The 21223-nt window shown below is 43.5% G+C and overlaps 1 protein-coding gene across 4 annotated transcripts in view; it reads right to left on the reverse strand.

Moving 5' to 3' along the window:
- TBC1D1 (TBC1 domain family member 1) overlaps positions 1 to 10860 on the reverse strand; it is a 221745-nt gene extending 210885 nt beyond the window's left edge. The window contains exon 1 of one of the 4 annotated variants that reach the window (XM_068543119.1): positions 10606 to 10860. The gene's annotated coding sequence lies outside the window, so the exon portion shown is untranslated. The remainder of the gene's footprint in view (positions 1 to 10605) is intronic. The other 3 variants (XM_068543114.1, XM_068543117.1, XM_068543115.1) reach the window with 3 other exon arrangements.
- Between the last annotated feature and the right edge of the window lie 10363 nt (positions 10861 to 21223).

A 21223-nucleotide genomic window follows, 5' to 3' on the forward strand; every position in this document is an offset into this window, starting at 1 on the left:
ACCCATCAGCAGACAGGTGGATTAAAGTTTTACTGAGCTCTGCCCACCAGATCAACAGCCAGCTCTACCCACCACCAGTCCCTCCCATCAGGAAACTTGTACAAGTCTCTTAGATAGCCTCATCCACCAGAGGGCAGACAGCAGAAGCAAGAAGAACTACAATCCTGCAGCCTGCAGAATAAAAACCACATTCACAGAAAGATAGACAAGATGAAAAGGCAGAGGTCTACGTACCAGATGAAGGAACAAGATAAAACCCCAGAAAAACAACTAAATGAAGTGGAGATAGGCAACCTTCTAGAAAAAGAATTCAGAATAATGATAGTGAAGATGATCCAGGACCTCGGAAAAAGAATGGAGGCAAAGATCGAGAAGATGCAAGAAATGCTTAACAAAGACCTAGAAGAATTAAAGAACAAATAGCTACAAGAATTAAAGAACAAACAAACAGAGATGAACAATACAATAACTGAAATGAAAAATACACTAGAAGGAATCCATAGCAGAATAACTGAGGCAGAAGAACGATAAGTGACCCAGAAGACAGACTGGTGGAATTCACTGCCATGGAACAGAATAAAGAAAAAAGATTGAAAAGAAATGAAGACAGCCTAAGAGACCTCTGGGACAACATTAAACGCAACAACATTCGCATTACAGAGGTCCCAGAAGGAGAAGAGAGAGAGAAAGGACCAGAGAAAACATTTGAAGAGATTATAGTCGAAAACTCCTCTAACATGGGAAAGGAAATAGCCACCCAAGTCCAGGAAGCGCAGAGAGTCAAAGGCAGGATAAACCCAAGGAGAAACACACGGAGACACATAGTGATCAAATTGGCAAAAATTAAAGACAAAGAAAAATTATTGAAAGCAACAATGGAAAAACGACAAATAACATACAAGGGAACTCCCATAAGGTTAACAGCTGATTTCTCAGCAGAAACTCTACAAGCCAGAAGGGAGTGGCATGACATATTTAAAGTGATGAAAGGAAAGAATCTACAACCAAGATTACTCAACCCGGCAAGGATCTCATTCAGATTCAACGGAGAGATCAAAAGCTTTACAGACAAGCAAAAGCTAAGAGAATTCAGCACCACCAAACAAGCTCTACAAAAAATGCTAAAGGAACTTCTCTGAGTGGGAAACACAAGAGGAGAAAAGGACCTACAAAAACAAACCCATTACAATTAAGAAAATGGTAATAAGAACATACATATCGATAATTACCTTAAACATGAATGGATTAAATGCTCCAACCAAAAGACACAGGCTCGCTAAATGAATACAAAAACAAGACCCATATATATGCTGTCTACAGGAGACCCACTTCAGACCTAGGGACACATTCAGACTGAAAGTGAGCAGATGGAAAATGATATTCCATGCCACCAGAATTCAAAAGAAAGCTGGAAGAGCAATACTCATGTCAGATAAAATAGACTTTAAAATAAAGACTATTATAAGAGACAGAGAAGGACACTACATAATGATCAAGGGAGCAATCCAAGAAGAAGATATAAGAATTATAAATATATATGCGCCCAACACAGGAGCACCTCAATACATAAGGCAACTGCTAACAGGTATAAAAGAGGAAATCGACAGTAACACAATAATAGTGGGGGACTTTAACACCTCACTTACACCAATGGACAGATCATTCAGACAGAAAATTAATAAGGAAACACAAGCTTTAAATGACACAATAGACCAGACAGATTTAAATGATATTTATAGGACATTCCATCCAAAAACAGCTGATTACACTTCCTTCTCAAATGCGCACAGAACATTCTCTAGGATAGATCACATCTTGGGTCACAAATCAAGCCTCAGTAAATTTAAGAAAATTGAAATCATATCAAGCATCTTTTCTGACCACAATGCTATGAGATTAGAAATCAATTACAGTGAAAAAAAGGTAAAAAACACAAACACATGGAGGCTAAACAATACGTTACTAAATAACCAAGAGATCACTGAAGAAATCAAAGAGGAAATCAAAAAATACGTAGAGACAAATGATAATGAAAACACGACGATCCAAAACCTATGGGATGCAGCAAAAGCAGTTCTAAGAGGGAAGTTTATAGCAATACAAGCCTACCTCAAGAAACAAGAAAAATCTCAAATAAACAATCTAACCTTACACCTAAAGTAACTAGAGAAAGAAGAACAAAGAAAACCCAAAGTTAGCAGAAGGAAAGAAATCATAAAGATCAGAGCAGAAATAAAAGAAACAGAAACAAAGAAAACAGTAGCAAAGATCAATAAAACTGAAAGCTGGTTCTTTGAGAAGATAACAAAATTGATAAACCATTAGCCAGACTCATCAAGAAAAAGAGGGAGAAGATGAGGGATTTTTTCAAATCAATAAAATTAATTTATTAATCAATAAAATTTTATTTTATTGATTAATAAATTTTATTTATTAAAATTTTAATGTTAATAAAATCTTATTAATTAAAATTTTATTTTAATAAAAATTTAAATTAATTTTATTTATCAATAAAATTCGAAATGAAAAAGGAGAAATTAAAACAGACACTGCAGAAATACAAAGCATCCTAAGACACTACTACAAGCAGCTCTAAGCCAATAAAATGGACACATTCTTAGAAAGGTGTAAACTTCCAAGACTGAACCAGGAAGAAATAGAAAATATGAACAGACCAATCACAAGTCATGAAATTGAAACTGTGATTAAAAATCTTCCAACAAACAAAAGTCCAGGACCAGATGGCTTCACAGGTGGATTCTATCAAACATTTAGAGAGGAGGTAACACCCATCCTTCTCAAACTCTTCCAAAAAATTGCAGAGGAAGGAACACTCTCAAGCTCATTCTATGAGGCCACCATCACCCTGATACCAAAACCAGAAAAAGATATCACAAATAAAGAAAATTACAGACCAATATCACTGATGAATATACATGCAAAAATCCTCAACAAAATACTAGCAAACAGAATCCAAGAGCACATTAAAAGGATCATACACCATGATCAAGCGGGGTTTATCCCAGGAATGCAAGGATTCTTCAATATACGCAAATCAATCAATGTGATACACCGTATTAACAAACTGAAGAATAAAAACCATATGATCATCTCAATAGATGCAGAAAAAGCTTTTGACAAAATTCAACACCCATTTATGATAAAACCTCTCCAGAAAGTGGGCATAGAGGGAACCTACCTCAACATAATAAAGGCCATATACAAAAAACCCACAGCAAACATCATTCTCAATGGTGAAAAACTGAAAGCATTTCCATTAAGATGAGGAACATGACAAGGATGTCCACTCTCACCACTATTATTCAACATAGTTTTGGAAGTCTTAGCCACGGCAATCAGAGAAGACAAAGAAATAAAAGGAATACAAACTGGAAAAGAAGAAGTAAAACTGTCACTGTTTGCAGATGACATGATACTATACATAGAGAATCCTAAAGATGCCACCAGAAAACTACTAGAGCTAATCAATGAATTTGGTAAAGTTGCAGGATACAAAATTAATGCACAGAAATCTCTTGCATTCCCATACACTAATGATGAAAAATCTGAAAGAGAAATTAAGGAAACACTCCCATTTATCATTGCAACAAAAAGAATAAAATACCTAGGAATAAACCTACCTAGGGAGACAAAAGACCTCTATGCAGAAAACTATAAGACGCTGATGAAAGAAATTAAAGATGATACAAACAGATGTAGAGATATACCATGTTCATGGATTGGAAGAATCAATATTGTGAAAATGACTATGCTACCCAAAGCAATTGACAGATTCAATGCAATCCCCATCAAATTACCATTGGCATTTTTTACAGAACTAGAACGAAAAATCTTAAAATTTGTATGGAGACACAAAAGACCCCAATAGGCCAAAGCAGCCTTGAGGGAAAAAAACGGAGCTGGAGGAATCAGACACCCTGACTTCAGGCTATACTACAAAGCTACAGTAATCAAGACAGTATGGTACTGGCACAGAAACAGAAATATAGATCAGTGGAACAGGATAGAAAGCCCAGAGATAAACCCACACACCTACGGTCAACTAATCTATGACAAAGGAGGCAAGGATATACAATGGAAAAAAGACAGTCTCTTCAATAAGTGGTGCTGGGAAAACTGGACAGTTACATGTAAAAGAATGAAATTAGAACACTCCCTAACACCATACAAAAAATAAACTCAAAATGGATTCGAGCTCTAAATGTAAGACCAGACACTATAAAACTCTTAGAGGAAAACTAGGAAGAACACTCTTTGACATAAATCACAGCAAGATCTTCTTTGATCCACCTCCTAGAGCAATGGAAATAAAACCAAAAATCAACAAATGGGACCTAATGAAACTTAAAAGCTTTTGCAAAGCAAAGGAAACTACAAACAAGACAAAAAGACAGCCCTCAGAATGGGAGAAAGTATTTGCAAATGAATCAACGGACAAAGGATTAATCTCCAAAATATATAAACAGCTCATGCAGCTCAATATTAAAGAAACAAACAACCCAATCCAAAAAATGGGCAGAAGACCTATATAGACATTTCTCCAAAGAAGACATACAGGTGGCCAAGAAGCACAAGAAAAGCAGCTCAACATCAGTAATTATTAGAGAAATGCAAATCAAAACTACAGTGAGGTATCACCTCACACCAGTTAGAATGGGCATCATCAGAAAATCTACAAACAACAAATGCTGGAGAGGGTGTGGAGAAAAGGGAACCCTCTTGCACTGTTGGTGGGAATGTAAATTGATACAGACACTATGGAGGACAGTATGGAGGTCCCTTAAACAACTAAAAGTAGAATTACCCTATGACTCAGCAATCCCACTACTGGGCGTATACCCAGAGAAAACCGTAATTCAAAAAGACACATGCACCCCAATGTCCACTGCTGCACTATTTACAATAGGCAGGTCATGGAAGCAACCTAAATGCCCATTGACAGACAAATGGATAAAGAAGAAGTGGTACATATATACAATGGAATATTACTTAGCTATAAAAAGGAACAAAACTGGGTCATTTGTAGAGATGTGTATGGATCTAGAGACTGTCATACAGAGTGAAGTAAGTCAGAAAGAGAAAAATAAATGTCGTATATTAACGCATATATGTGGAACCTAGAAAAATGGTACAGATGAACCGGTTTGCAGGGCAGAAATTGAGACACAGATGTAGAGAACAAACGTATGGACACCAAGGGGGGAAAGCGGTGGGGGGTGGTGGTGGTGGTGTGATGAATTGTTAGATTGGGATTGACATGTATACACTGATGTGTATAAAATGGATGACTAATAAGAACCTGCTGTATAAGAAAATAAATAGGGCTTCCCTGGTGGCGCAGTGGTTGAGAGTCTGCCTGCCAATGCAGGGGACACGGGTTCAAGCCTGGTCCGGGAAGATCCCACATGCCACCAAGCAACTAAGCCCGTGCGCCACAACTACTGAGCCTGTGCTCCAGAGCCCGCGAGCCACAACTACTGAGCCCGCGTGCCACAACTACTGAAGCCCGCGTGCCTAGAGCCCATGCTCTGCAACAAGAGGAGCCACCACAGTGAGAACCCCGTGCATCGCAACCAAGAGTAGTTGCTCACAGCAACTAGAGAAAGCCCACGCAAAGCAATGAAGACCCAATGCAGCCAAAAATTAAAAAATAATAAAAGAAAAAAAGAAAAAAGAAAAAGAAAGTAAATAAAATTAAATTTAAAAAAAGAAAAAAAAAGTTCCACGAAACAGAAGAACCATTCGAATAATCCTAACAAACCATCAGATTATTTTTTAAGCCATCTCAAGCCACATCATCTGCACACAATCTGTGACCATCCTTTAGGACCCAGGTAGAGCCACTTATTCCAGGAAGCCTCTTGTGTCTCAGACCTCAGTAAGAAATACTCTGATCTGAGACAGCCTTCACTGATTTCTACTAGATTTGCGTGGCAAGGGCAGTGCCATGGACAGGTAAGAGGGACTACAAGGAAAACGTAAGAAGAGGAACAGAATCTAAGTGCTTGTCCTATTTCACCCAAACGATTATTTCCCAAACACTGCCATAGGGGTCTTGAATAAAATGAACCTGAAATCTTATAAAATATGGTAAATTTTATTATTTAGGGACTTCAGGGGAAGGAAGAGCTGATAGTGCCACACTTCTTAAAGAATTACTTCTCCGCTAATTCTCTCTAATTTTGGGGGTAGAAAACTTAGGTACCCAGCACAAATGGTTAAATAATTCATATAAGAGAATGTTTTCAAATAAATAAGATTTATCTGTGTGTGATTTTTTAACTATATTTTAACAGAATTTAAAAAATAAATTACATATGTATACATTTCATTGTTTAAATTCTTAAGTAGAACCTGGTAAACATAAGTAACATGCTTTACACAGAAGAAATAAAATAAATTGTCCTTTTCTTAATTCAAAATTATCATTATGAAGTCATCATGATCCACCTGTTATTATTCTGTGCATTAAAAAGTAATGTCCTCAAGAAAAAGAGAAAAGAGATACTCTGATCTGTTATTCCGGCGAGCATCTAGTCGTGTTCTCAGTAGCAGAGTCACCTGTGGACAAGCCCTATCCCTTACAGAGACCGTCTGCGTTCCACACAACTCCTACCCACCACAGCCCATAAACATGGTAGAACTCAAAACACAAAGATACTCTTTTATTAGAACAGTTCCAATAACCTTGTTAGTGAGTCCTGCTATGCTAAGTATCCCTGGAAGCATGCACCTAGAATCACAAAATATGCTAAGTATCCCTGGAAGCATGCACCTAGAATCACAAAATTTTAAAGCTAGAAAGGTCCTTTCAAGCCACTCAGAAATTTCCCTCATACGTGAGGGAAATGAGGAAACTGGAGAAGCCAAATGGCTTGTCCAAGTTTGGTGACAGAATTAGGACAATCCAAGCCCCTGACTCCCATCCACGTGCTGCAAAGAACCTCAGTTTTCTTACGAAAACACTTTCAAGTGTGAAGTTGAGAAAACAAGTTACTTCTCCAAATCTCAAGTTTATTCTTATAAAAGAATGGAACAAGACCATCCTCAAGTTTTCTTCTGTCTCTAAAATCTGGTGAATCTCATTTTCATAATGTATAATACCAAATGTCCCCAGCATTGTGTGGGGATAGAGAGCTGCTCTCATCTTCCCTTCAAGAATATAAACATGGGAGAGGTACGTGAAGAAAGGGTGGGGTTTATTAATCAGGAAGAGAGAGAGGGGATGGTTGGAGTCAGCTGGCCACCACTGGGAACCCCCTCTCTTCCCAGGCCCCCCTCCACTCCCTCCCAGCAAATCACAGAGAGTAGGATGGGGACTTTCCAGTAGCTAACCATACCACATCCCCTGGCCCAGCCTCCCCTCTCACCTCCTCAGAATGCTGGTGGGAGGGGAGGAGGGCGAGATAGATGGATGAAGGAGGGCTGTTGGAAGCTTCTAGCTCCAGGCCAGGTTAGGAGCCAGTCAGTACTGATTAGCTGTCAGGGGCCTTCAGGATAGACAGGGAACCCCGAGTGGCCACTCATTTCCCCTTGAGAATCAATGACTTAATTTTTCCGTTCTTTAGCCTAGATAGAGTAGGCATGAGGCCGAACAGGATTATTCTGCCACCTGAATAATCTCATGCAGTGGGATCACTGGCTTGCCTCAGCTCTTTGTCCATTTCCTGCACAGAATCCTACCCAATCAGAGCAGTGTGCTGCTCACCCAGGAATCGCCCACAAGTCCCAAAGATCTCTGGAGCCGTCGGCTATTTCACTATCACGCAGAGCACCTGGAGTCAGTGCTTCTAACATTCATATCATCAAGAATGCTCCAGTACAAGGCTTTGCCTCTCTAATTTGACACATAAAGTAATGCTGTTTTGAGTGATTCCCTTCCCATATAAATCAGAGCTAATTCAAGCCTAGTCCTTTAGAATGCCACTGTCACTTCTTGTATTCTCTTCTACTGTATTACACAGGACAAAGGGGTTGGGGGGAGGGCCTAGCTGGCCTCTAGGGGTTATGTCTAACCCTCCCTGCTGCATGGCTGCTTTAAGTTATTCTCCTAAAAGTAATAATATTAACTGTTAACACATAATACCACTAACTGTGAGTCTGTTAACAGGTTTAGCTCTCACAGCAACCCTGGCCAATAAGGACCATTATTGATCATATCCAAATAAGGACTGTTATGGACTATAATGATCATTATCAGCTCCAACTGAAAGATGAGAGACCAGAAGGAAGTTGCTGGCACAGAAAAACGAGGTCACTTGCCCAAGGTCATACTAGCAGCAAGTGGCAGAACCAGGATTCGAACACAGGTCCCTCCACTTCACCCAGGTGAAGGTCGCCTCCTAGGGAAGTGGGACACAGAGACCATCAACAGCTGGTAATAAGGGAAGAGGGGCAAGCTGAATTATTTCTTCAGAGTTGCCCTTTTCTTCCTCAAACCGCCTGGTACTATGACAAACAATGTCACATGGGACAAAAGGTTAACACTGATATGGCTGCACCCAACCAGAAATGTTACCATAGCGAAAGGAGAAACCTCCAGAGCTCTCAGTGGGAAAGATACAGGTAGACTAAGTGGAGAGTTCCATTTGCAAAACTTTACTTTGATGCTAATAATTTATACCTACACCAATGAACATTTCCTCCATTTTACTGGTTTGCCAGTGGCTGGACAAATCCACATAAAGGCATTTATCTTAAATATCGCTTATTTCATTTACTACTTTGAGCCACACTTAGTCCTTCTATATCTCCTTGCACTCAGCTGATAATCTCAGGATACTCCACTGTGTTCACTTCAGAAAATTTCCCCTAAACATTTCCACAGCGCCCTTTAATTCACAGCTGCGCTCACTATCCAGTAGCTCATGTTTTGTCAATGTGTACTTAATAGAGAAATCTGGAGAGCAAGCACTTTTTATGGCCTTATTTCCCTATACCTTGGTAGGAAAAAAAAGAAACTGGCAGATTCAAGACTGCCAGAGCTTTCCAGTTCAAAGAGCTGTAAAACACCTGTTTACAAAAGCAGTCAGTCCTATTTTATTTTTTTTTAATTTTTACTAATTATTCTATTTTTATTTATTTATTGGCCACACCGGGCGGCTTTCAGGATCTTAGTTCCCCCACCAGGGATCAAACCCAGGCCCCCTGCAGTGCAGGTGCAGAGGCCTAACCACTGGACCAGGAGAATTCCCAGTCAATCCTATTTTATGCAAACTTTGTCATGCAATGTCCTTATTCCTTAAGACATTCTTCAAGATTCCCAGGAAGGAGACGAGCAGGAGGCATACCTCCTCCCCAAGCAAGAGAAGCCATCTCAGCTCTAGGAAACGGTGCGGAACCCAGCTGTTTCAGGGATCCCTGGCCAAGATAGTGACAGAACATCAAGTGTTCAGAAACATGAAGAGTCATTCTGCAAGGTGGATTCGCAGCCTCTTGGAACAGCTCTCGGTTCATTCCTTATCCCGACCGCTCCCACCCACAGCAGGCTCCCAAAACACAACAAAACCCGGAGGTGGCCGTGCTTCAGCTCCCACCAATCTCATCTCACGTCTGGGGAAGAGAATGAATTTCTGCTTTCCCAAAGAAGGGGTTTTTATCAAGGCCTCTGCAGTTCCATTTAAGGACAGAGCAAAAAGTTTAGAAGTTTGGACTTGTAGAGATAGCTGAGTTTCGTGGATGTGACCCATTTAAACCAGGTCATTTAAAAATGCTCTTTCAAAGTCTGATTATATTAATAAATGAAATCACCCAATTATCTAAAAGGAAGAACGAGCGATCTATGAAGTGAATACCCATGAATTAATGTAGGGCACTCTGAAAACTAAACTGTTTGGTGGGAGGAACAATCATCAGTTTCGGTTTTTTTTTTTCCTTTTTAAGTAACTTCCAGAGAACAATCTATTTAAATGAAATCGCCACACGTAAAGCCGCCTCTAGGTGGATTTCAAAGTTAATGACATCCCTTTTAAACACACACACACACACTCACACCCACAACAACAACGTGTGGCGAAGTTTGAGGGGGTCTCATAATCACAGACCGATCAGGAAGCTGCTAGAAACAATTAAGCAGGGTTTCAAAATGCCTGGTACAGGATGTGCCCATAGAAAGTAAAGTTGAGCGCACTGGTGGAGCTGCCAAAGTTGCTACTGCAAAGTACCCTGAACTTTTACAGGGTGGCCTGGGGTCACTCTGACCGCCCTTCCTCCGTCTGGTCGCCTTACAAACAAACACACTAGCCCTAGAGATACGTGGCGGGAGCGGCGAGGGGGGAGATGCGAGAACTGCGAGCAGGAGTGAAGGGCGGGGCAGAGGGAGGGTGCCTGCAGGAGCTCCAGGGTCGTTCTTAACTCGAAGAACGAGTTTCGCTTTCTTCCAAGTAGGGGACAACGAGGTGGCAATGAACTTCCTCCCCCCGAGAGACCCCCGCGCGGCAAGGACAGCAGGAACGCCCCTGGAGCGCTCGATTCCAGCTTTTCCGCGGGCCCGGGCGCGCAGGGGCCTGCTGGGGTTGGGGTCGGCCGGGATGCCCAGCGAGGAGCCGGCGGGCTGGCGTGGGTGAGGCCCCAGGAAGCGCCTACCTGTGCGGCGGCGCGCTCGGAGCCCGGGGCCCGGCCGCGGCGCGCAGGTGCTGGGGGAAGCCCGGGGACGGCCTGGGCGGGCGGGGCGCGCATCGCGCCCGGCGGGCCGCTCTCTTCCCGCCGCGGGGCGCCGGGAAGGCTCCCGCCTCTTCTCCTGCCGGCTGAGGACACGGCGGGTCCCGCGGCGGCGGTAGCAACAGGCACCGAGGCGCGGGGACGGCGGCGGCAGCGGCGGCGGCGGAGGAGGTGTCTGCGCGCGGCTCGCGTTTCCTCCTCCGCTGCAGGGCGAGCGCGGGGGAGGCGAGGGGAGGGCAGAACCCGGGATCTCCCAACTCGGTCCCCAGGGACCTGAGAGAGAGAAGCGATGCTTCCTCCCTCTCCACTGCGCCGTTTGACTCGCGAGCGGCATGGCCGGGACGGGCGAGTCCCACACGGACAACAGCTGCTGCAGTGCGGGTCCGTCGCGGCCTTCCTCCCTTCGCTATCTCTCCCCTCCCCAGCGGTCCATCCTCAACCCGCCCCCCCGGCCTCCAGCCCCGGCCCGGGAGAGGGTGTGCCGGGCGCCGCCCCCACCCAGCCCCAGAGCAGGGTCTTGGCCGCCGAACGCCTAGGGCTCCGGGGACGCGCAGCCCCGCGCGTGATTAAGGCCCTCGAGGAGGGATGTACGGTCGCACACCCTGTCTTTGGCGGCCTATTTATAGCAGGTAGCACTGCCCGCCGCGCTCTCCGCCTGCGCGGCTCTCAGCAGGTGGCACTGCCACCCCGCTCTTCGCTCCCCTGCAGTAGCCTCGCCTCATCTGCACTCTCGCCTTCTCTCTCAGAAATGGACCAGGTGGAAACTGCACAGAACACAGCAAGGCGATCAAGCCACCTGACTCTCCCCCGCATCACCCTTTCTTCCCGTCCTAGGCAGGGAGTGAATTCGGCACTGGCATCCTACACGGCGCTTGCAGGCAAGGGTCGAAAATCAGGGACTCAGGGAATAGCCGGAGGCTGAAGTGCCCTGCCCTATTACCACCAGTAAACCCATTCCCGAACAACTGCGGAGTGACGCAGAGGCTAGACTGGGCGCCTTTCCCCTTCCTCCTGGTGTGGCGCACGCACGTTCCGCCGTTGTTTTCTCTCTCTCTCTCTCTCTCTCTCTCTCACTCACTCACTCACACCTGGGTTTGGAGAAACTCCCAGCGGCCTAGGATACACACCAGGGAGATGTAAGACGTCTGAGAAAGCGGGCTCCTAGGATTAGATGGCAGTGTGCAGAAAACAGGCAAACCTCCCAAATCCCTGTCCCACCACGTAAAAGGGGGCAGTTTCACTCCCGGGGGTAGGTAGAGGTATCTGAGGAAAGTGGGGGACTTAGCAGAGAGGGGAAAGCAGGAAGAAGAGGGAGATGGACGTGGGGTAGGTGGGGAGGGGGGTAGGCAGCCGCAGAAGGCGACGGCATCTTTCAGGATTTTTTGCTTAGTGTTAGCTGCAGGCTAACTTTAGGGAAGTAGGTGAATTTGAGCGGCAGGGTTGGACATGAACCCAAGTCCCAACTCTACCACTTGGTGGGCTTAGACAAGCGGCTGGACCTCTGGGCTCCATTCTTTTACCTGTAAAATGGGACCAATACACGCTTTATGAGACCATTGTGAGGATACAATGGCAAAGTGTACGTAAAGTGCTTAGCACAGTGGCACATATATGGACCTCAACGAATGGCAGCAGCTATTCTTACCGTGGCTCAGGATGCAAATACAGGTCCAAGGTTCTCCCCTCCCTCCTTCCTCCCTTCTCCCTCCAGGAACAGTGAGTTGCTAGAAGCTGAGGAGGCTCTTGGAGCCTTTTTTTTTTTAAGATTTTTTTTCTTTTTTATGAGGGCCAGTCTCAAAGTCTCTATTGAATTTGTTACAATATTGTTTCTTGGCCAGGAGGCACGTGGGATCCCATCTCCCTGACCAGGGACTGAACCCACATGCCCGGCAGGGGAAGTCTCAACCACTGGACCAGCAGGGAAGTCCCAGGCAATTGGAGCCTTTTTGATTAGGACTACCTTATGGTCCCTGATCCCATTCCCCTGGATGCTCACATCCCAGGGAGTTATATTTAAGTGGGATACAAAAGTTTTATCCACAGCTTTATTTAAAACTTATAATACTGGTAGCTATTATTCACTGAGGGGCTAGTCTATTTGGGGCATTGTGGAAGCCACTTTATATATATTGTCTCTAATCTTCACAAAAATTCTTCAGGGCAGAGATGATTAAATCCACTTGACTAATGAGGAAACTAAGAGGTTAATGCCTCTTTGGACCACAGAACTAGTAGGTTCTGGGATCTAGATCCAAAGACTGTTATAACACACTTCCTCTCTGGTCACTGTGTAGCTGTCTTGTAGCACTCAATTCATTCTTTGTTATAGCACAGTTGTTTGTATACTTAGCCTCAAATGTTTTTAAAAAAAGAAGTAAGGGGACCCCTGGTGGCGCAGTGGTTAAGAATCTGCCTGCCAATGCAGGGGACACGGGTTCGAGCCCTGGTTTGGGAAGATCCCACATGCCGCGGAGCAACTAAGCCCATGTGCCACAACTACTGAAGCCCATGTGCCACAATTACTGAAGCCCACGCGCCTAGAGCCCGTGCTCCGCAACAAGAGAAGCCACCGCAATGAGAAGCCCGCGCACTGCAATGACGAGCAGCCCCCACTTGCCAAAACTAGAGAAAGCCTATGTGCAGCAACGAAGACCCAACACAGCCAAAAATAAATAAATAAATAAATAAACATAAATAAATAAAATAAAACTAAGCATGTAATTTGGTTAATCACTTATTGTGAATAAAACCTCATTTTAAAAAAAGAGGTAAGGAATATATGCAGGCATAAATACTCTAATGATTAGAATGTTTATTGGGTTATGGAAATTGTTCTTCATTAGGTTATAAGACCAGGTAAACCAGTTAAAACATATTGTTACCTCTCGGATCACACCATAATCATTCCCCATTTTTGTCTCCAACTCACTCGTACAGTTCTCATCCCCTCTCTGCAGCAGCCTGCTGAGCACACTTACCTCCAGAGTGCTAGATGTCAAGACAGGCACACTCATCCATTTCGCTGACATCCCCAAACTGCCTTTCATACATGACTGGCCAGATGATAGTTGAAACTATTACCTAACAACACTGGTCAGGTCAAGGCTGGATGCTGCACACAGAACATCCTGGCCAGAACTCCCTTCCATCCTGCCTTTTACTCCCTTTGCGTTTCCTCATTAATCCCCTCCACGCCCACTCCATCCACACCCCCAGTCCCAGAGTGCAGGAAAGCTTAGGTAGAGGTAGGCAGCCAGATGGTGTGCTAATCAGGTCACAAAGGTAGGAAGTGGAAGGGGTGGGGTACAGAGGCAGGCCCAGGCCCCATGTCTCTCATAATATTCCTTCCCTCCACTCCACTGCTGTAATCTAGCAAGTTGTGGCTCAGAGGTTTACAATTTAGTGGCAAATGACCATTTCCCTGACCCCGTAACCTGAGTTAGGGAAGCGTCACGACCTTGTGAGAAGCAGTGATTTCTGCATCACTTTTCCAGTTCCCAGGGTCAGTTAGTGCCCTAGGGATAATAACAAGGGATTTTATAATACTTTTAGCTTCCTGGAAACAGAACTCCCTTTATAATATGTGATAAACATTTTCAAACTTTTTTGCTGCAAAGCATTGTCTCAGAGAGTAGAGGAGAGCCTGCCATCAACCTCATTGGCACTCATTTCTAGCAGCTCTGGAAGAAATAACAAAGGGGACTTTGGGACTAATGGTGTTCCTGGGATGGCAGGATAAAGACTGTTGAACAGGAAGGGGACATCCATGTGCAGAGCAGAAAGGTAAGAGTGACAACCCAGCTCTTACCTGCAAGCGCCATTGCTCTAGGAGGGAAGTGGCTCCTTTCCCTTGTCACACAGATGTGTGGCTCCTTTCCCTTGTCACACAGATGTGTGGCTCCTTTCCCTTGTCACACAGATGTGTGGCTCCCAGCAGGGCTGGTACGCTGCCAAGGCAGAGGCTGGGGCAGCAGGGCCTTGGTGATGGCAACAGAGAGCTCTCTGGGGCCCGAGATGGTAGTTGTCACCATTAACAAAACCAGGTAGGGAATGGGGCCAGACACTGTTGTGACTCTGCTTCCAGCCCCTGATTCTCCTGAAATCCTGCCATGGATCATTTTGGGGGGGCTTCCCCTATGGATTCTTTCTTAATTTAGCTATTTGCCCCATAATTAGTTGTTCATTCCCAAAAACCAGGAGCACTGATATCAGCTTTAAGATGGTTGCGGAGCTCTAAAAACTTGTGAACCACTGGCACCATTAAATCAAGTTGGGAGGCCCAGAGGCTGAAAGAAAACAGAGGCCACTTTTCTTTTAAAAAGTTAAGGAGACCATATATAAATCTAGAATGAAAAGCCTTTGGTTAATGTAGAAAAGAGACCTTTAATAAAATTACTCATCCTTATTACATCCATCAGTTACTTATTTAAATGTTCATATTAGTTGGAAATCCAGACTCTGATTATTGCTATGATATGTTTTCACCTAACTTCCAAATATACAAAATCAGGTAAGAGTTTTAAACTAGTGGGTCTATTTCCAAAATTGGCGTAGAGGCAAGAAATTAAGATTGTATTGGATAGAACCCTAGGAGAGTAAGGTGGTTCACTGGTTGTTCGGTGGTGGCTTCCTGGAGCCCTCGGGGGAGAAGGTTTCTAAGGCAAGTCTGAGCTCAGTGGGGAAGGCTGCGAGATGAAGCAGCACGCCTGCCTGGGGCTAGGAGGAGGCAGCATCGCAGCACCAATGCTGGGCCACTTGCCAATCCTGCCAACCCAAGGCATGACTATCAGCATCTAAAGAGTACATAAGTCGTGCCCAAGTATCTTTATGAGCTGTAAGAAACATGCTTCACGACAAGATAATGAAGTCAAGAGTGAAGAGTACATGCCATTGACTTGCCTACAATACAAGGACCTTGAAATTGCTTTCCAAAAGGCTTGAGAATGATAAAATACAGTGGAGTAAATAAATAAAACAAGCAGATAACCGGTGTAAATTTTTGAAATTTCACCTATTAAAATAAACAAAAATGTTACTGCCCGGGAGAACTTGTACTTGCACTTGTGCTTGCAATGGATGAGACTGCATAAATCCATGCGGCGTGAGAACGAGTGAGCTACGTCCTCAAGCCCCAGCGTGGCTGCTGTGAGAGCCTCCTCTCCTTTTATAGACAAAGCAGATAGAACTCTGGGCACTGGTTCCACTTGCCTTTTCAGCTCCCGCTCCTACTTGTTAAATCATTGCTCGTCACGAGCAGCCGTCCCACACAGCTCTCTGACATTATCCAGCCTTTCCATGGGCTTCCCCCTTCCCACCTGAGCTGGTTTGGTGGGCTGCAGCATCAAGCACAAACTGAGCAATTGTTAGATAGCACGCCACCTTTTGTTATATCTACGTTTGTCTAAAGTCTCTGAGAATCTCTTTGTAAGTTGTCAGAGTTACGGATCTCAGGGATTTTACCCAGACTGGTAAGATGACTAAACTTCCAGCACTGCAAGACCCCCACTTTATTTGATTCCAGATGCCATTATGACCTTGCTGGTACTTAATGTGTAATCTCATTTAGAAAATGCAGTAGGCGGCTAACTGGTCTCCCTGCTGCTGCCCTTGCCCCCCTACAGTCTATTGTCAATACAGCAGCCAAGTGAACCTGTGAAGATATTAGTTGGGCCATGTCACTGCTCTGCTTAGAATCTTCCCATGGCTTCCCAGATTTCCCAGAGTCAAAACCAAAGTCCTTATAATGGTTATGGAGTTTATGGGACCATCCCCTTTCCCCATCCCCACACCACTTCCTCTGACTTTATGGTCTGCTACCAGTCTTGGCTCACTCTGCTCTAGCCATATTGGCCTTGCTGCTACTCAGGCCTGTCAGGGACACTCCTGCCACAGGGCCTTTGCACTCACTATTCCCTCTGCTGGTCATGCTCTTCCCTTAGATATTCACATTGGCCCCCCTCACCCCACCCCTACTTACTGCACCTTCTTTAGTCTTTGTTTAAATACTACCTTCTCTCTGAGGCCTTCTCTGACTAACCTTTTGAAAATGGAAACACACACACACACACACACACACACACAAACACACACACACTTAGACTTCTCATCCCCCTTTCCAGTTTTATATTGCTCCAGAGCATTTATCACCCTCTAAGATACTGTTTTAGTCACTTGCATTTCTTATTTGTCATCTGTTTCCACCCTGCTCCCCCTCTATGAGGGTAGAAATTTTTTCCTGTTTTATTGCCAGCTGTATCTCCAGTGCATAGAGCCCAGCATGTAATGGGCATTCAATAAATATGTGCCGAATGAATGAAAATAACTTGTAACACATGACATTTGTGAATTCACTGAATGTCTGTGTAATACTTCCCTTAGGTTAGAAACATTTTAGGTTTCCCTCTGTTTACCCCTTGCACCCTCATCAAGTTTCTCAACTGTCCTAGGAGATATGTCAGTCCTTCCCCCAAAGTGAGCTATTGTTAAAGTATGTGACTCCTTGTTTATCCTCAACAGAGGATCAGATTTTCCAATATACTGTACAAGGATTGCAAAATCTTGGAACAACTAAGAACTCATCCACGCTCAATGTTTGTCAAAAATTTGGTTAAGGAGAAGATCATTTTGGAAAACTTCCTGAAAGCTATACAGTCCAACTGGCCCTCTAGCATCTGTATCCTCTAAAATCAGTTCCTGTATCAGATCAACCCAAGTGAAGAGCAGTTTGCCTAGACTGTATCCAGAAAATTTTCTTTTATCGAGTTGTACTTTGACATGATCCCATTTGCCAATATTGGGGGGATACATTTTATAAAAAGGCTCTTTTCAGTCTGAGATATTGTTTAATACCTTACACAATGTCCTTTCAAGGAGAATCCAGGAAGTAGTTTCTCACGGTGCTCCACCAGGAATAACTGTTCTTTCCTTGAGCAACTAGTTGTATTTCCATCCCTGGACTGACAAATGGGTTCAAGGGGTCCATTGCTTGGCAAGTATCCAGGTCATTTTGTATAAAGTCACAAGTACTCGTTCTAAGCCCTTGCCAGCTTGTGCCAATTTTCATCCATCTAAGACAAAATATGAATAACAATGTATAATTTCATAAGACTAAACTGGCCTATCCTGTATTATGAGATCACATTCTTCCTGCTTTGTAGCTATTAACAAAGAAAGTCTTTCTTTTATGAAATGATGGTGAGCGTCAATGGTAGAAGCTTCTGTTTGTTTTAGTTTTGTTTTTTAATGTCTTTACCTGGCAAAAGAACATGATAGCATGTTTTCTCAGTTCCCAGTTTGGGGGGAAATTTTACTGGTTTGTAAAATCCAAAGTCTTGGGAGCACTGGTTTTCTACCTTACTCCTAGCTTCATTCAACTTCACCTACATTCTCTTCCTTTAGCCCTATTTTCTTATTTATTTATTGTTAAATTTTTTGTTGCCTTGCACGCATTTAAGCCCCCTTCAATCATTTCTGGGATCTAGCAGACATGAATGAATGTATGAGTGAACGAATGAAAGAAAGGCCAGGCAAAGGGCATATCAACTTGCTTGGTACAGCCTCCAGCTCTACACTGTACCAGATGCTCTCGTTCATCATCCCCTGGCATGGTATCTGCAAGTGTGCAGTGTGTAGTGCTTTGTAATTGACATCTCACGGTACTTAACCTTCTTGGAGGCCCTCAAAGGTAAGTGTTATTTTCCCCCTTTCCCTCATTACATACATGAAGAGATTTAGGCTTAGAGCATTTGAATTCTCCTAAGGCAGAAAACTTGTGGGGGAGAAATTGGGATTTTAACCTAGATGTTCTGCCTCCAAGCCTAATTCTTTTCCTCTATAACATATTACTGGCTTTTACAATGACTGTTTTTGAGGGTGGTAGTGTACAGAGTTGTTGTTGTTGTTTTAAGAAGACATAAAGAGAATCTGGTTATTTCCCTGGCTTTCAGAATAACCTTCCTTGTTGCAAGGTATTCTATGGGAGGGCGGTGCTTCTGCTGGGCTCCTCTGACCTCCCCCCTTTAGCTTGGGGGAATGTCCATTGAACTGAATCAAGGTTCCCCTTATCAGGGCATACTGAAGAAATGCGCTGCAGGGTAGTCTCCTTTTGATCACTTTTTCTATTGCCTAGTACTTCCTATTGTGCAACAGCATTATAGTGGGAGCTTGCTTCACTACTTAGTAAAGCCGAGCTAGAGACATTCGGCCCTCTTCTCATTTTCCTGTTGCTAAATATAAAATGTAAGATGAAGTTCTCCTATTATTCAAAGGAAAGGAACTTGAATCCTTAAATTTGAAGCTTAGAGAAAAAATTAAGATGGAGTTAGAATTTACCAAGATTCCCAGATTGGCAGGTATGTACCACAAAAGGTTTAGAAGAGTCAACCAGCAGAGAGATTTGTTGATTAGTGATTCTTTGTATGGACTTGGACGAGACACTGAAGTGATGTAAAGAAATGTGAGACATCGTCCCTGTCTTCAGGATTTTAAGCTTTTCTAACTCAGGGTCAACAAACTTTTCTTAAAGGCCTATTTAGTAAGGCTTTTAGCCTTTGCAGGCCATTCCATCTCCGTTCCAACTTTCAGCTTTGTCATTATAGTGCAAAAGTAGCCATAACAAGTAAGCAAATGAATATTGTTGTGTCCTAGTGAATATGGATACTGCCATTGGAATTTCATGAATTTTTGCATATCAGGAACTATTATTCTTAAAAAAAATGTTTTTTCAATCATTTAAAAATGTAAGAATTACTACGTCAAACTAAAAATTTCCTGCACAACAGAGGAAACCATCAACAAAACGAAAAGGCAACCTATGGAATGGGGAAAACATTTGCAAACCACGTATCAGATAAAGGGTCAATATGTGCTTCATTATCAACATATTAAATAACAAAATCTGGCCACGGGTCTAATAGGGTCTAATAACTACCATGATTTTGTGGTGATGAGGATATATGATAGTCTGAGATACCTGTGGCAGCTGAAATGTGACATGAACATAGGTGATTTCTATTGATGACAAAGTTGCAGGACCTGATGATACTTCTGTGGTTTGTTGCCTGCATTCATAATTGAAGGAATTTCTAAATTTTAGTTAGAACTGCTAGAAGTAACTTAAAAAGTGTTTTTATTTTCCATCCAAGTTCACTGACTCTTTGCATTCTATGCACAGAATCGTTGGAGAAACTTTGATCTCAGGTTAGGAGCTCCTGGGAAGTCAAGGAGAATGTGGGGAAATTGGGCAGTTAGAAGGTTCTCGTCTTTGAGAGCAACAATTTTAATAGAGCTGAGAAGACAGCGGAATTGAAGGGCATTGATTCGGCAATGTTGGTTTGCAAAATGGCTCCCAAACACAAGGGCAAGAAGAGACTGAAGAAAGAGGCAGGATGGGCTAGTTAAATGGCTGTTACCTTAAGTCACTCATTTTTGGGGTGTTTTCCTTTTTTTTTTTTTTTTTTCTCTCTTGTTGCAGAGCACGGGCTCCAGGCGCGCAGGCCTCAGTAGCTGTGGCTCGCGGGCTCTAGAGTGCAGGCTCAGCAGCCGTGGTGCACGGGCCCAGCCGCTCCGCCGCATGTGGGATCTTCCCGGACCAGGGCTCGAACCTGTGTCCCCTGCACTGGCAGGTGGATTCCCAACCACTGCGTCACCAGGGAAGCCCTGGGGTGTTTTCTTATGCAGCAAAAGCTAACTAATACAGGTGGGTAACGTATTTTCCAAATCTATGTTTCCTGGCAATTTTCCCATATTCCATGAGTTCTCCAAGATTAACACACTGTGTGTCAGGATAACATCTACAACTATTCTTAGTACCCAGAGAGATTCTTTCGAGTTGTGAGTATTTTCTGTGTCAGGTTACCCATCCTGGGCTTCAAAAATCCAGTTACATGTGGCATGCTACAAGATCACACTTGGATATCAACGTCACCTACCAATTATCACAAGTCATTTCTTCCTATAACCAGTGACAAGACTCCACAAATCTGTGCTAAAATTTTCCCTTTGACGTTCCATAACCACAGAAACTCCTTTAGGTTTGAATGCTCTTTTGAAGAAAGACCCCAGTCCTGTCACACTGACCAGCCTCAGGTGGCTGTGGCTCACTGCCTAGGCTTTGTAAACTTAGGCAAATTACTTACCTGACTTCTGTTGGTTCTCAGTGTCTCCAACCATGAGATGGGGATAAAAGTAACCGTAATTACCTTACAATGTTGTCAATAGAATTAATGAGTTAGTATAGGTAAAATACTTAAAATCTGGCATGTAGTAGAGCTGCCATTATTGCTATATTTCAGTGTTGCAATTTGTCTCCTTTTCCTTCTTCTCTGGATCTTAACAGCTTTCTTCCCTATTCCATCTCTTTGCAGGGAGAACAGGATACTAACCTAATAGACTATTTCAAATAACTCCAATCTTTTTGGAAACTAAGACTCCAGGAATTCAGCATTTATGCTGCTTCAGAAGCAGTGTAATGATTGCTGTAAAGAAAAAGTCTGAGACATTTTTCTCTTTTAAATGGTCAAGGTTTTTCCAGCAAGGACAGGAA

The sequence above is a fragment of the Eschrichtius robustus genome, chromosome 4, assembly GCF_028021215.1.
Source record: "Eschrichtius robustus isolate mEscRob2 chromosome 4, mEscRob2.pri, whole genome shotgun sequence".
In the NCBI taxonomy this organism is placed as follows: domain Eukaryota; kingdom Metazoa; phylum Chordata; class Mammalia; order Artiodactyla; family Eschrichtiidae; genus Eschrichtius; species Eschrichtius robustus.